The 12,344-nt window shown below is 44.1% G+C and overlaps 1 protein-coding gene across 1 annotated transcript in view; it reads right to left on the reverse strand.

Moving 5' to 3' along the window:
- The window catches only part of NOCT (nocturnin), a 22,384-nt gene that overhangs the window by 5,856 nt on the left and 4,184 nt on the right, over positions 1-12,344 (reverse strand). The gene's annotated exons all lie outside the window — the stretch shown is intronic.

The raw sequence follows: 12,344 nt of genomic DNA on the forward strand, positions 1-12,344 counted from the left end.
ATATATATATATATATATATATATATATACACACACACACACAAAATTAGCCGTAGTGTGTGACTGTAATCCCAGCTACTCAGGAGGCTGAGGCAGGAGAATCGCTTCAACCCCAGAGGTAAAAGTTGCAGTGAGCCGAGATCCAGGCTGGGCGACAGAGCAAGGCTGTCTAAAAAAGCTACAAGACATGAAAGAATAACCTAAGTTAGAATTAGAAAACTCAGAAATGAGGCACCAAAAAGAATTAGCAGGCCAGGCGCGGTGGCTCATGCCTGTAATCCCAGGAGTTTGGGAGGTCGAGGTGGGAGGATCATGAGGTCAGGAGTTTGAGACCAGCCTGGCCAACATGGTGAAACCCCGTCTCTACTAAAAATACAAAAAGTAGCTGGGCATGGTGGTGCATGCCTGTAATCCCAGCTACTCAGGAGGCCGAGGCAGGAGAATCACTTAAAACCTGGAGGCAGAAGTTGTACTCACAACTTCCAAGATCGCTCCACTGCACTTCAGCCTGGGCAACAAAGCAAGACTCCATCTCAAAAAAAAAAAGAAAAAAAGAAAGAAAGAAAGAAACGAAAAGAATTAGCAATAAAAATTAAAAAGAAATGAGAAAAAGATCAGAGTCAAATCTAAGGATTGCATTTTTTTAAAAATAAAAGGAGAAAGTAGCAAATATTAAAAATGAGCAAAGACCCAAAATATGAGTAATAGGAGTTCTTATAGATGAAGACCAATGAAAGGGGATAAAATAAATTAAGAAAACTTTTAAAAACAAAATTCTTAAAAAGTAGATATTGAAAAAAACACTTTGCAAACTTGAGAGTATCAACCCAGAATGACCAACACCAAGTGGACTATTTAAAAAAATCATATTATCATCAGATTTCAACTACAATGTTTTACGTGACAAGAAAATGAAGTAATATATTTAAAATACATAAAGCGTAAGCCAAGGATTTTATAGCCAGCAAAACTGGACTGTTAACTCCATAAGTCCCTTTTGAGGAATCTTCTGCAGCAGGGGTTGGCAAACTGCTACCAAGTAAGTGGTACTTTTGTCCAGTTCTTAAGCTAAGAATGGCTTTTTTTTTTTAAGTAAAGATTTGCCTCACTATATTGCCCAAGCTGGTATCAAGCTCCTGAGCTCAAGAGATCCTCCCATCTCAGTCCCGCAAAGTGCTGGGATTACAGGCATGAGCCACCACACCCAGCAAGCTAAGAATGGCTTTTACATTTAAAAAATGTGTTAAGTACACACACACTCACAAATACATGACAGGACCATTTTTGGCCCACAGAGCCTAAATATTTACTATGCACCCTTCTTCAACAGAAATTTGCCATACCTAGAATGAGAGAACAAGCTTCAGACCAAAATGACAAGACACTGGTGTAAGAACTGGTGCTGAGCACTAAACATAGAGCTACTAGCAAATCAATTCTAAAGGAGACTTTCAGGGAGAATTCAGTATGTAATGGCTATATGGTCCAACGATGAAAATGAAGATTTAATACACCAAAAAAGGAGACAGGATGAGAAAAACATCTTCAATTTAAAAATTTTAAACTTTTTCCAGTGATCATAATTATTAGTGGTACTGGCACTACAATTCTGAGACTGCTGTGTATATGTGAGATGAATCAAATGGGATATTCTATCATTCCCTGTTGTCTTTTGGGGGATCTAGTTTTTGAAATGCATGTATTAGGCTATTAGCTACAATTCTCAAGGAAAACATTCTTGTTAAAAAGCCAGCTCATTTTGGACTAACAGTAGATTATGAAATCTGGTCATCTACCTTATTTGGCCTCAGAGCCTCTTGGTGGTTTTCAACAATTAAATTTACCTCAGAAGACAAAGCTTTTGAGATGCAGGATATACTGCAGAATGGCCAAATTCTAAGGCCTCAAAAGAGCAATTCTAGTCCCAGTTCTATGACTATTTACCTGTGTCTCTAGACCTGCTTACCTAACTTTTAAAAATTTAATTCTTTTTTTTTTTTTTTTGAGACGGAGTTTCGCTCTTGTTGCCCAGGCTGGAGTGCAATGGCGCAATCTCGGCTCACCGCAACCTCCGCCTCCTGGGTTCAGGCAATTCTCCTGCCTCAGCCTCCTGAGCAGCTGGGATTACAGGCACGCACCACCATGCCCAGCTGATTTTTTGTATTTTTAGTAGAGACGGGGTTTCACCATGTTGACCAGGATGGTCTCGATCTCTTGACCTCGTGATCCACCCGCCTCGGCCTCCCACAGCCCGGCCCAATTCTTTATTTTTTACTGAGACAGAGTGTCACTCTGTTGCCCAGCCCAGAGTGCAGTGGCTCGATCTTGGCTCACTGCAACCTCCACCTCCTGGGCTCAGGCAATTCTCCTGCCTCAGCCTCTCGAGTAGTTGGGATTACAGTCATGCTCCACTTGTAATAATTTTTGTATTTTTGTTGTTTTGTTTTCTAAGCCTGAGTCTCGCTCTGTCACCCAGACTGGTATTAAAATACTGACCTCATGATCCACCCACCTTGGCCTCCCAAAGTGCTGGGATTACCGGTGTGAGCCACTGCGCCTGGCCTAATTTTTACATTTTTAGTAGAGAGAGGATTTCACCATGTTGGCCAGGCTGGCCTCAAAACTCCTGACCTCAAGTGATCTGCCCACCTTGGCCTCTGAAAGTGCTGTGATTACAGGTGTGAGCCACTGTACCCAGCCTTTTTTTTTCAAAGGGCCTGTTTTTTTGGTAAGGGCCTTACTGTTACCCAGGCTGGAGTGCAATGGTATGATCATAGCCCACCGCAGCCTCAACTCCTGGGCCCAAGCCATTCTCCCACCTCAGCCTTCCGAGTATCTGAGACTACACGTGCACAGCACCATACCCAGCCAAAATCTGCTTACTTCTCTTTAAAATGAGGGCTTAAGTGATCCTAATTTCTCCCAAGATCAGGTGGAAAAGGCATCTAGGTTAGAACGGGGGAAACCTTTCAAATCTATGTTCCTATGCTCTTCATACAACAGCTCTACTGTTTTAATAAAACTTGGGCCAGGTGTGCTAGTTCACACCTGTAATCCTAGTACTTTCGGAGGCTGAAGCAGGAGGATCCCTGGAGTCCAGGAGTTCAAGACCAGTCTGGGCAACATAGTGAGACTCTGTTTCTACAAAAATAAATAGCAATATTATTGAAAAAACAAACAAAAAACAAAAAACATGGATGTTTAATTCAGAATTTCTGTTCTCATATTTGAAAAACAATGAATAATTCCTGTCAGGTATGATAACACTACTTATATACGGAATACAATATGCAATGTGCCTTTCACGTTTTATTGCCATAGCCCCTTTGCTATGGGAGCTATGTTCATCTACAGAGTAAGACTTTGTCTCAGAAAAAAAAAAAAAAGTGTCCACAGTTTCCAGCTGAGCAACCAGAAGGATAGAGCTGCCAACTACAGTGTTTAGGAAGAGTTGACAGGGTTTACAGAAAATAGGAGTTCAACAATTCAATGACTGGCATTCAGGAGAGTTACAACGTGAAAACAAACATTGGGAGATGTTAATGCACAGAAAACATTGAATTGAGTTAGAGAGAAAGGAGACCAAAGGATTGAGATCTGGAAAATCTGCAAAAGCAATGTGAAATGAGAAGCAGAACATGAGCTGGGCACCGTGGCTTATGCCTGTAATCCCAGCACTCTGGGAGGCTGAGGTGGCAAGATCGCTTGAGCCGAGGAGTTTGGGACCAGCCTGGACAACATGGTGAAACCCTGTCTCTACAAAAAATACAAAAATTAGCTGGGTGTGATGGGGTGCACCTACAGTCCCAGCTACTTGGGGGGCTGAGGAGGGAGGATCACTTGAGCCCAGGCATTCAAAACTGCAGTGAGCTATGAACACGCCGCTGCACTCCTGCCTGGGTGACACAGCAAGACCTTAACAACAGGACAACAGCAAACAAACCAGGGCTAGGGAATTAATAACAAAATACATACTATATGGACTTTGCATATAATTTTTATACTTACAGCACAGTGCCAAGGCTTACTAAGGACCACCTAGGGGCTGGGCACAGTGGCTCAGGCCTGTAATCCCAGCACTTTGGGGTGCGGCGTGGATCACCAGGTCAGGAGTTTGAGACCAGCTGTCCAACATGGTGAAACCCCATCTCTATTAAAAATACAAAAATCAGCTGGGCGTGGTGGCGCGCACCTGTATGTAGGTGCCAGCTACTCGGGAGGTTGAGCCAGGAGAATCGCTTTAACCTGGGAGGCGGAGGTTGCAATGAGCCAAGATCGTGCCACTGCACTCAAGCCTGGGTGACAAGGCAAGGCTGTCTCAAAAAAAAAAAAAAAAAAAAGGCCAGGGGGGAAGAGCAAAACCATAAAAAAAAAAAAAAAAGAACCACCTAGGGACTGTAATGTAGTAAGTCTATTTATTTATATTTGTAAACTAAAGAAGACTGAAGATTGAGGGGGCACCTTTCTCTTCCCCTCATGGAGGCAGAGGTTGCAGGGAGCCAAGATTGCACCACTGCACTCCAGCATGGGCTACAAGTGCAAAAATGCATCTCAAACCCCACCTCCCCCAAAATAAAAAAACCAGAAAACTCCCACAAGAAGGCTAATCACAAATATATTTGAATATATGTATAACCTTAATACTACCAATTACTACACACTTCTAAAGCAATCTAGACAGATCACAATTGAAGTTCCTGAGAGAGTTTTCCATACATAAGGAAAACAGTTGGGCTGCAATAAAACACCTGCACATCAATAATTAGAATGTTGGGTGACCACCGCAAGAGTCGAGACCCACACTGACTGGGCCCACCATTCCAGGCTGTCCTAACAGCACTCAGGAATCACACAGGGCCCACCGCTCTCCACAGCTCCAACAGGGTTCCATCTCTAGCCGCCCAGCAATTGCCTGTTCTAGGCTTTGCCCAAATCATTCAGCATCTAATTACTTCTCTCACAATTAGTTCAAGCTTAGTATCTTGAACTGGTGGGCTGGTAAAAACGCTGCTTAAAAACATTATCCTGAGCAGGCAACAGGAAACCTTGAAGCACACACAACACACAAAACTGTAAGCCAAAATAGCACAAACCGGTATCACTGAAACAGCAATCCAATGCTGCCATCTACTGGCCACGTGTGTTCAACCACCTCACAAAACTATGCTAATAGCAGCTGATTTTCATTAGCATTCTTAGACTAGGTTCCAGAATAACTGGCTACCTTCAATACAAGTGAGTGAAAATTCACACAAGATAATCACAAACATAAAGCAGCCTGGATATTGGATATACAACATATTTAATATGCATTGAATGAATCAATAAAGATTTATAACCACCAGGCTTAGCTCTACGGATCAACCAATGGCTCTTTTCCTTACACCTGGTCCGTTTTTCCTACTTAAGGTACCCTTGGATATTTGAACTACCATCTCGGTTCTTTACTCACGAGACTTGAAGCCTCCTAAGGACAAGGACTGTTTCCCTTATTTATAACTTCCCCCAGGATCCAGCCCAGTGCTTTAAACAATGTTAATAAAATACGGCAAGTGACAGCAAAGTGCCAAGAAATTCTGTCAAACGCAAGAGGAACAACTTTTATTGGTGGAGCATTTAATGGTACACCAAGCATTTTTACATGCTGTAATCAGTTACCTGCTCAAGAACCCCTTGGCCATTATTTACACCACTTTATAGATAAGAACATTAAGGTTCAGAAGTGTGAGTGTCCTAAGTCACCATTCAACATAACTCTAGGCCAGGTGTATGGTGGCTCGTGCCTGTAATCTCAGCACTCTGGGAGGCCAAGGTGGGTGGATCACCTGAGGTCAGGAGTTCGAGACCAGTCTGGCCAACATGGCGAAACCCCATCTCTACTAAAAACACAAAAAAATTAGCTGGGTGTGGTGGCAGGTGCCTGCAATCTCAGCTACTTGGGAGGCTGAGGCATGAGAATGGCTTGAACACTGGAGGTGGAGGTTGCAGTAAGCCGAGATTGTGCCATTGCACTCTAGCCTGGGCAACAAGAGCAAAACTCCATCTTATAAAAAAAAAAAAAAAAAAAGGCTATTATTAACATTAGAGATAATGTACCAGCCTGCTTCCATATATTTTCATTATTCTGTCCTAAATCTGGTGAAGTAGGTATCATATTCACCACTTTGCAGGCACGGATCAGCTAACTCCACAGGTTTCTCTAGATTGCACAACTAGTAAGGGGGCTGGCCCTAGAGAAAGGTACCTGCACTTTGGACTGCTGCTCATCAGCCTCTCTAGCCTTGCTGACACTGTATCAGGGTACCTGCAATGCAGCTGTCCTGCCTGGTCCCAGGCACACACAGCAGCCCATTCTCCATGCCAGGAAGAAACAGAGGTCAAGTTACATCTCCTCCATCTGCTGATGTCACTGCCATCACATCACACACACTGGCACAGCACAGAGTGTACAGAGCAGTGTCACGACCCACGTGGCATTACCAGAGATATCAAGTGAAGGTCAGAACTCTCAACCTAATGTGTCTAAAAATACAAGCACCTAGACTGAGCGTGACAATCCAAACAACCTCTCTGCCAGGCAGCAGCCACAGACCAGACAAGAAAGCTGAAGCATCTTCCGACAAGGCTGAGCTATACCTTCAGCCATGACAGACTCATATGGAAAAGCTCTCTAAGGAGAAGGAAATCCCTCCACGATAAATGCTTAGCTTAACATGTTCGATTGGTGCTCAATTGTCTGTTGGCTGACAAATCATTTCCACAAGCTGGGCTTTTCTAGCACAATCCTTGGAAATAAAACATGAAAAAGCAAAACCTAAAAATCTGGTGATCCCCTATCACTAACATTTCTGGGACATTCGGAAAATTGTTTTTACAGTTGTGAGTGGAAACATGAGACTATAAGGAGCCTTCTGCCGACTGTACAGAGGCCTCTCTAGATCAGGGATCTACCAGCTGTGACCCATGAGTGAACTCTGGCAGCATCTTGTCTTTGTGCTGCCTGCGAGCAAAGAAAGGCTTTTATATTTGTAAATCGTGGGAAAAAAACACCCTTAAGAACAGTAATATTTCATGACATGTGAAAATGACATGAGATTCAAATTTTAGTGTCCATAAATAAAGTTTACATATTGTATTGTCTATGCTGCTTTCACACTACAACAGCAGAGTTTAGTAGCTGCAACAGACATATGGCCCAGAAAGCCTAAAATATTTACTAGCTGGCTCTTTATGGAAAAAGTTTGCCAACCTCTGCTCTAGATTATATTAAAATGAGCCTTTAGCCAGGCATGGTGGCATGTGCCTGTGGTCCCAGCTACTTGGGAGGCTGAGGCAGGAGGATCACATGAGCCCAGGAGGTTGAGCCTGCAGTGAGCTGTCTCTGCACCACTGCACTCCAGTCTGGGTGACAGCAATATTGTTTCAAAAAAAAAAAAAAAAAGGCCAGGCACATTGGCTCATGCTTGTAATCCTGGCATACTGGGAGGCTGAGACAGGTGGATCACTTGAGACCAGGAGTTCAAGACCAGCCTGGCCAACATGGCAAAAGCCCGTCTCTACTGCAGATACAAAAAAAAGTTAGCCAGGCCTAGTGGCAGGTGCCTATAATCCCAGCTACTCAGGAGGCTGAGGCAGGAGAATCACTTGAACCTGGGAGGCGGAGGTTGCAGTGAGAACTACAACCTAGGCAGAGTTTTTGGAACTCTGTTCCAAAAAATATATATATTTATGTTGCATATCACTGGGCAAGTTGGACATCACTGGGCAGGTTGGTTCTAGGCCAAGACAGCAGTGGAGAATATATTTTTCTTTCCTTTCTAAGATCTTGAAGAAATAAAGTACCTAGATATCTAAAACTTTTTAAAGAACACCGATAACATTGGAAAACAAGGGATGCATGACATCAATGGAGCAAAAATCTGGTGGAATTCCAAGACGACAGAAACAAGTTTGAATTCAGAGAAACCAGAGTGAAGGAAGGGCAGTACAAGTTACCAAAGGTAAATGTGGTTTTTCCCAAGAGCACCTTGAAGAAACTCCAAGCTGAGTCAACAAATAGAAAGGGCAGGAGAGGCTGAGGGGGTAACTGTTAGGACAATGTGTTCAAGAATGAAAGCGAACAGCGGCATTAGTTACACACGTCCCTTCTCTCAGACAAAGCCGGGAAGGGTGGCTTTTGCCTGCCCCATAGAACCCAAGAATGCTCCAAGGAAAGAGGTGATGGCTTTAGAACGGCTGGCAAGGATGAATGGACCTGAAAGAGAAGCAGACCAGATCAGGAGCTAACTCTGAACCTCAAGGATGGTTTTAAAAAGCAGAGCAGGGGTTGGACTGAAGAACACAGAACGAAACCCTCCTTTCTTCGGCAAAGGTAGTGGTTACTGGCCTGCTCCCTCTCATGCACTCAACAAGGAAGCCTGGCTGCCCACTCTCCAGATTACCTTTCCACTCAGAGCATGCAAACTGGCTGGGTGCAATGGCTCACGCCTGTAATCCCAGTACTTTGGGAAGCTAGGGGAGCAGTTTGAGACCAGCCTGGCCAACATGGGGAAAACCCGTCTCTACTAAAAATACAGTAATTTTTGTATTATTGGGCCAGGCATGGTGGTGCACGCCTGTGGCCCCAGCTACTTGGGAGGCTGAGGTGGGAGGAGTGCTTTAACCAGTTGAGGTTGCGATGAGCTGAGGTCACATCACAGCACTCCAGCCTGGGTGACAGAGCGAGACTTCGTCTCAAACAAACAAACAAAACAACATGCCAACTCCCCTCCTTTTCAAGAGAAAGGCCTAAAGGAGAACTACAGGCACACACATCTCGATATATTTAAAGTGCAAAAGACATTATAGACACCAAACGGGCTTCTATGAAAAAAGGAGCAATTAAAGAACTAGAAATGTCTAGGAATTTAAAATGTCTGCAGAACAGAAATTTTCAGAAAATCTCATGAAAACAGAAGAGATAAAAACACTAAAATATGAATGGAGACGTGGCTTGGTTCCTCACACCTGTAATCCAGTACTTTGGGAGGCAGAAGTGGAAAGACTGCTTGAGCCCAGAGTTCCAGACCAGTCTGAGCTGAGACCGCTGTCTCTACAAAAAAAGAGAAACTATTCTAGAAATAAGTCTCAGTGAGTCTATTTGACCTACAAGATTTGAAAGATAAACATTTTCCTTCAGCAGACCTTCAATGGTAGTTAGCATGAAAAAAGCAAAACACACAAGAGGAAATAGAAAAGTATTATACCCCAGGTATTATTAGAATCTGCAGCGTAACTTACTTTGCACCCTGTATTGGACAAGATATTTGGAGTCACAAGCATATTTGCAGACCAGCAGACAGGGCTGTTTAAGTACTGGAACCTCAGAGTTGGAGGAAAGACAGAAAAGAAGGGAAAGGAAGACAGCTGGAGAGGATGCAACAAGACCAGGGAATTTCCCAGGTATCCTTCTGGAACAATTCTTACTGTCACTTTGGATGTTGCCCAGGCTAGAGTGCAGGGAGCTTGCTGCAACCTCCACCTTCCTGGTTCAAGCAATTCTCCTGCCTCAGCCTCCCGAGTAGCTGAGATTATAGGCACACACCACCACACCTGGCTAATTTTTGTGTTTTTAGTAGAGATGGGGTTTTGCCATGTTGCCTGGACTAGTCTTGAACTCCTGACCTCCAGTGATATGCCCTCCTTGGCCTCCCAAAGTGCTGGGATTACAGGCATGGGCGTGAGCCACCGTACCCGGCCAGCATTATAACTTCTCAGCACTTATTTTCATGGACTTGCCAAGAGTTCAAGAGCAGCCTGGGCAACACAGTGAGACCCTGTCTCTACAATAAATACAATAAAAATTTTCCTTTCTACACAACTCTCCACAGTCCAACAGCGGTCTCTAATTTTTGGAGACAGGAGAATCACACCACTGAGAAACTTAGAACAGGCTTCTAAGCATTTAGTAAAACGAGCCCCCTCACAGGTGTCGGTCGGCCTGTGGTGTTAGTATGTGGCTGTTATCTACCCAGGACTATGCCAGAATCAGCAGATGCTCAGGGCCCACTTGCAGATATTAAAATCCAGAAGATTTGAATGGGGCCCATGCATTTTTTTTGATGCTGGAAGGAGAAAAATATTGTTATAGGGACATTCAAATTGGATGGTACCAATTTTGTTTAGCCTTCTTTCTCCTGGGCACTGTGGCCCACATCCCTGACACGGAATTCATGCTAAGTATTACTATATGATTCAAGTGTTGCTTTGAGGCCACATAGAGACAGAGGACAGCTAAGGTTTTCACTTGAGGTCTCACTGCCTCCGTGGGAAGGTTGATTTTCTCCCATTCTAAGAATAACAATAAATAAAAAATATCTTAGCTGCTTTCTATGAAAGTCCAAGTGGGTTTACTATGAGGCTAAACACCCATGCCCACTGTCCTTCAAATTTCTAACTATTTACTTAAGTATGATAACGACCACTAAAATGGGTATCAAAGCCCTATCAACTGATTAGTCAGGAGTCACTCAAATACAGATGCTGTGTCTCCCTAACTCCAAGAGGTCAGAACACAATTGCCTCACTTTTCTTTCAGTAAACATCATAGAAACCGCCTTGGTTACTTTACCCACTCTATAAATTGTATGACTACATGGATACATTCAGATACAAATTTCTTCCCCTCCTTTTGTTTTTTGAGACAGAGTTGTTGCCCAGTCTGCTCTTGTTGCCCAGGCTGGAGTGCAGTGGTGCGATCTCAGCCCACTGCATCCTGTCTCCTGGATTCAAGAGATTCTTCTGTCTTAGCCTCCTCAAGAGTAGCAGGGATTGCAGGCATGCGCCACCACGTCTGGCTAATTTTGTTTTTTTAGTAGAGATGGGGTTTCTCCATGTTGGCCAGGCTGGTCTAGAACTCCTGACCTTGTGATCTGCCTGCCTCGGCCTCCAAAGTGCTAGGATTACAGGCGTGAGCCACTGTGTCTGCTCTGGAATTTCTTTCCTTTCTTAAAAGCTGCTTTTGGCTGGGTCAAGTCTGTAAACCCAGCACTTTAGGGAGGCTGAGGCCAGAGCACTGCTTGAGCCCAGGATTTCAAGACCAGCTTGGGCAACATGGCAAAGCCCATCTCTATGAAAAAATGCTATTTTTTTTTTAAAAACTGCTTTTGCTGAGGCCAATGTTCATGCTCAGGGGTCTCCTGAATTGCCTTAGGCCCCAAGGTCAAAGATCCTTTTTTTTTTTTTTTTGAGATGGAGTCTTGCTCTTTCACCAGGCTGGAATGCAGTGGAGCAATCTCAGCTCACTGCAACCTCTGCTTCCCAGGTTCAAGCAATTCTCCTGCCTCAGCCTCCCGAGTAGCTGGGCCTACAGGGGCACACCACCACGCACAGCTAAGTTTTATATTTTAGTAAAGACGGGGCTTCACCATGTTGGCATGTTGGCCTTGTGATCCACCTGCATCGGTCTCCCAAAGTGTTGGGATTGTAGGTGAGCCACTGCCAGAGTTGTGTTCCTACTCTGTCGCCAGGCTAGAGTGCAGTGGCGTGATCTCAACTCACTGACACCTCTGCCTCCCAGGTTCAAGTGATTCTCCTGCCTTAGCTTCCCAAGCAGCTGGGATGTACAGGTGTGTACAACCACACTTGGCTATTTGTGTATTTTAGTAGACAGGGTTTCATCATGTTGCCCAGGCTGGTCTTGGACTCCCGAGTTCAAGTGATCTGCGCCTCGGCCTCCCAAAGTTCTGAGGTTACAGGCATGAACCACCACATAAGGCCAAAGAAGATCTTAAGGCTCTTCCAGAAACCTCTCTAGAGCTTCTCAAGCTTTTCAGGAATAAGTACCTCTGGGGAAAGGAGGGGCAGAGTTCATAAATACACTAAATACACCCTAAGCTTTTTGGAAGGAATCCCCTGGGGCACTTGTTAAATATTCACTTCACCAGATTTCTCCTCGGAAACTGACTCAAGCAGAAGGATGAAAGACCAGAAATCTGCATTTTAACAAGATTCCAAGATGATTCTGCCTGCACTTCTCTTCCTAAGATGCTTGCCCCTGCTCCTGCATGCACCACCTTCTTCCAGCCATTTTTGTGTGTGTGTGTGTGTGTGTGTGTGTGTGTGTGGTCTTCCTGCCTGCCCCACTCCCACCACACACAATCTGTCCCCTTCTAAAGCACCCTCCTTTTTCACCTATTCAAAGCAAACTGTTTCTTGACAGATTCAGCCACACTGATTTCTCTTTCTTCTCAACTCCAGCAGCAATTAGTCATGTCGCCTTTTCATGTACTGTTCAATAAAGCTTGTGGATAAACTGCTATCAATTAATCTTATTTATTTGTTCTAGATAAAAGCCTAGTGTTGGC

Source organism: Sapajus apella, unplaced genomic scaffold (assembly GCF_009761245.1).
Source record: "Sapajus apella isolate SASKATOON/1434 unplaced genomic scaffold, GSC_monkey_1.0 scaffold27, whole genome shotgun sequence".
NCBI lineage: Eukaryota > Metazoa > Chordata > Mammalia > Primates > Cebidae > Sapajus > Sapajus apella.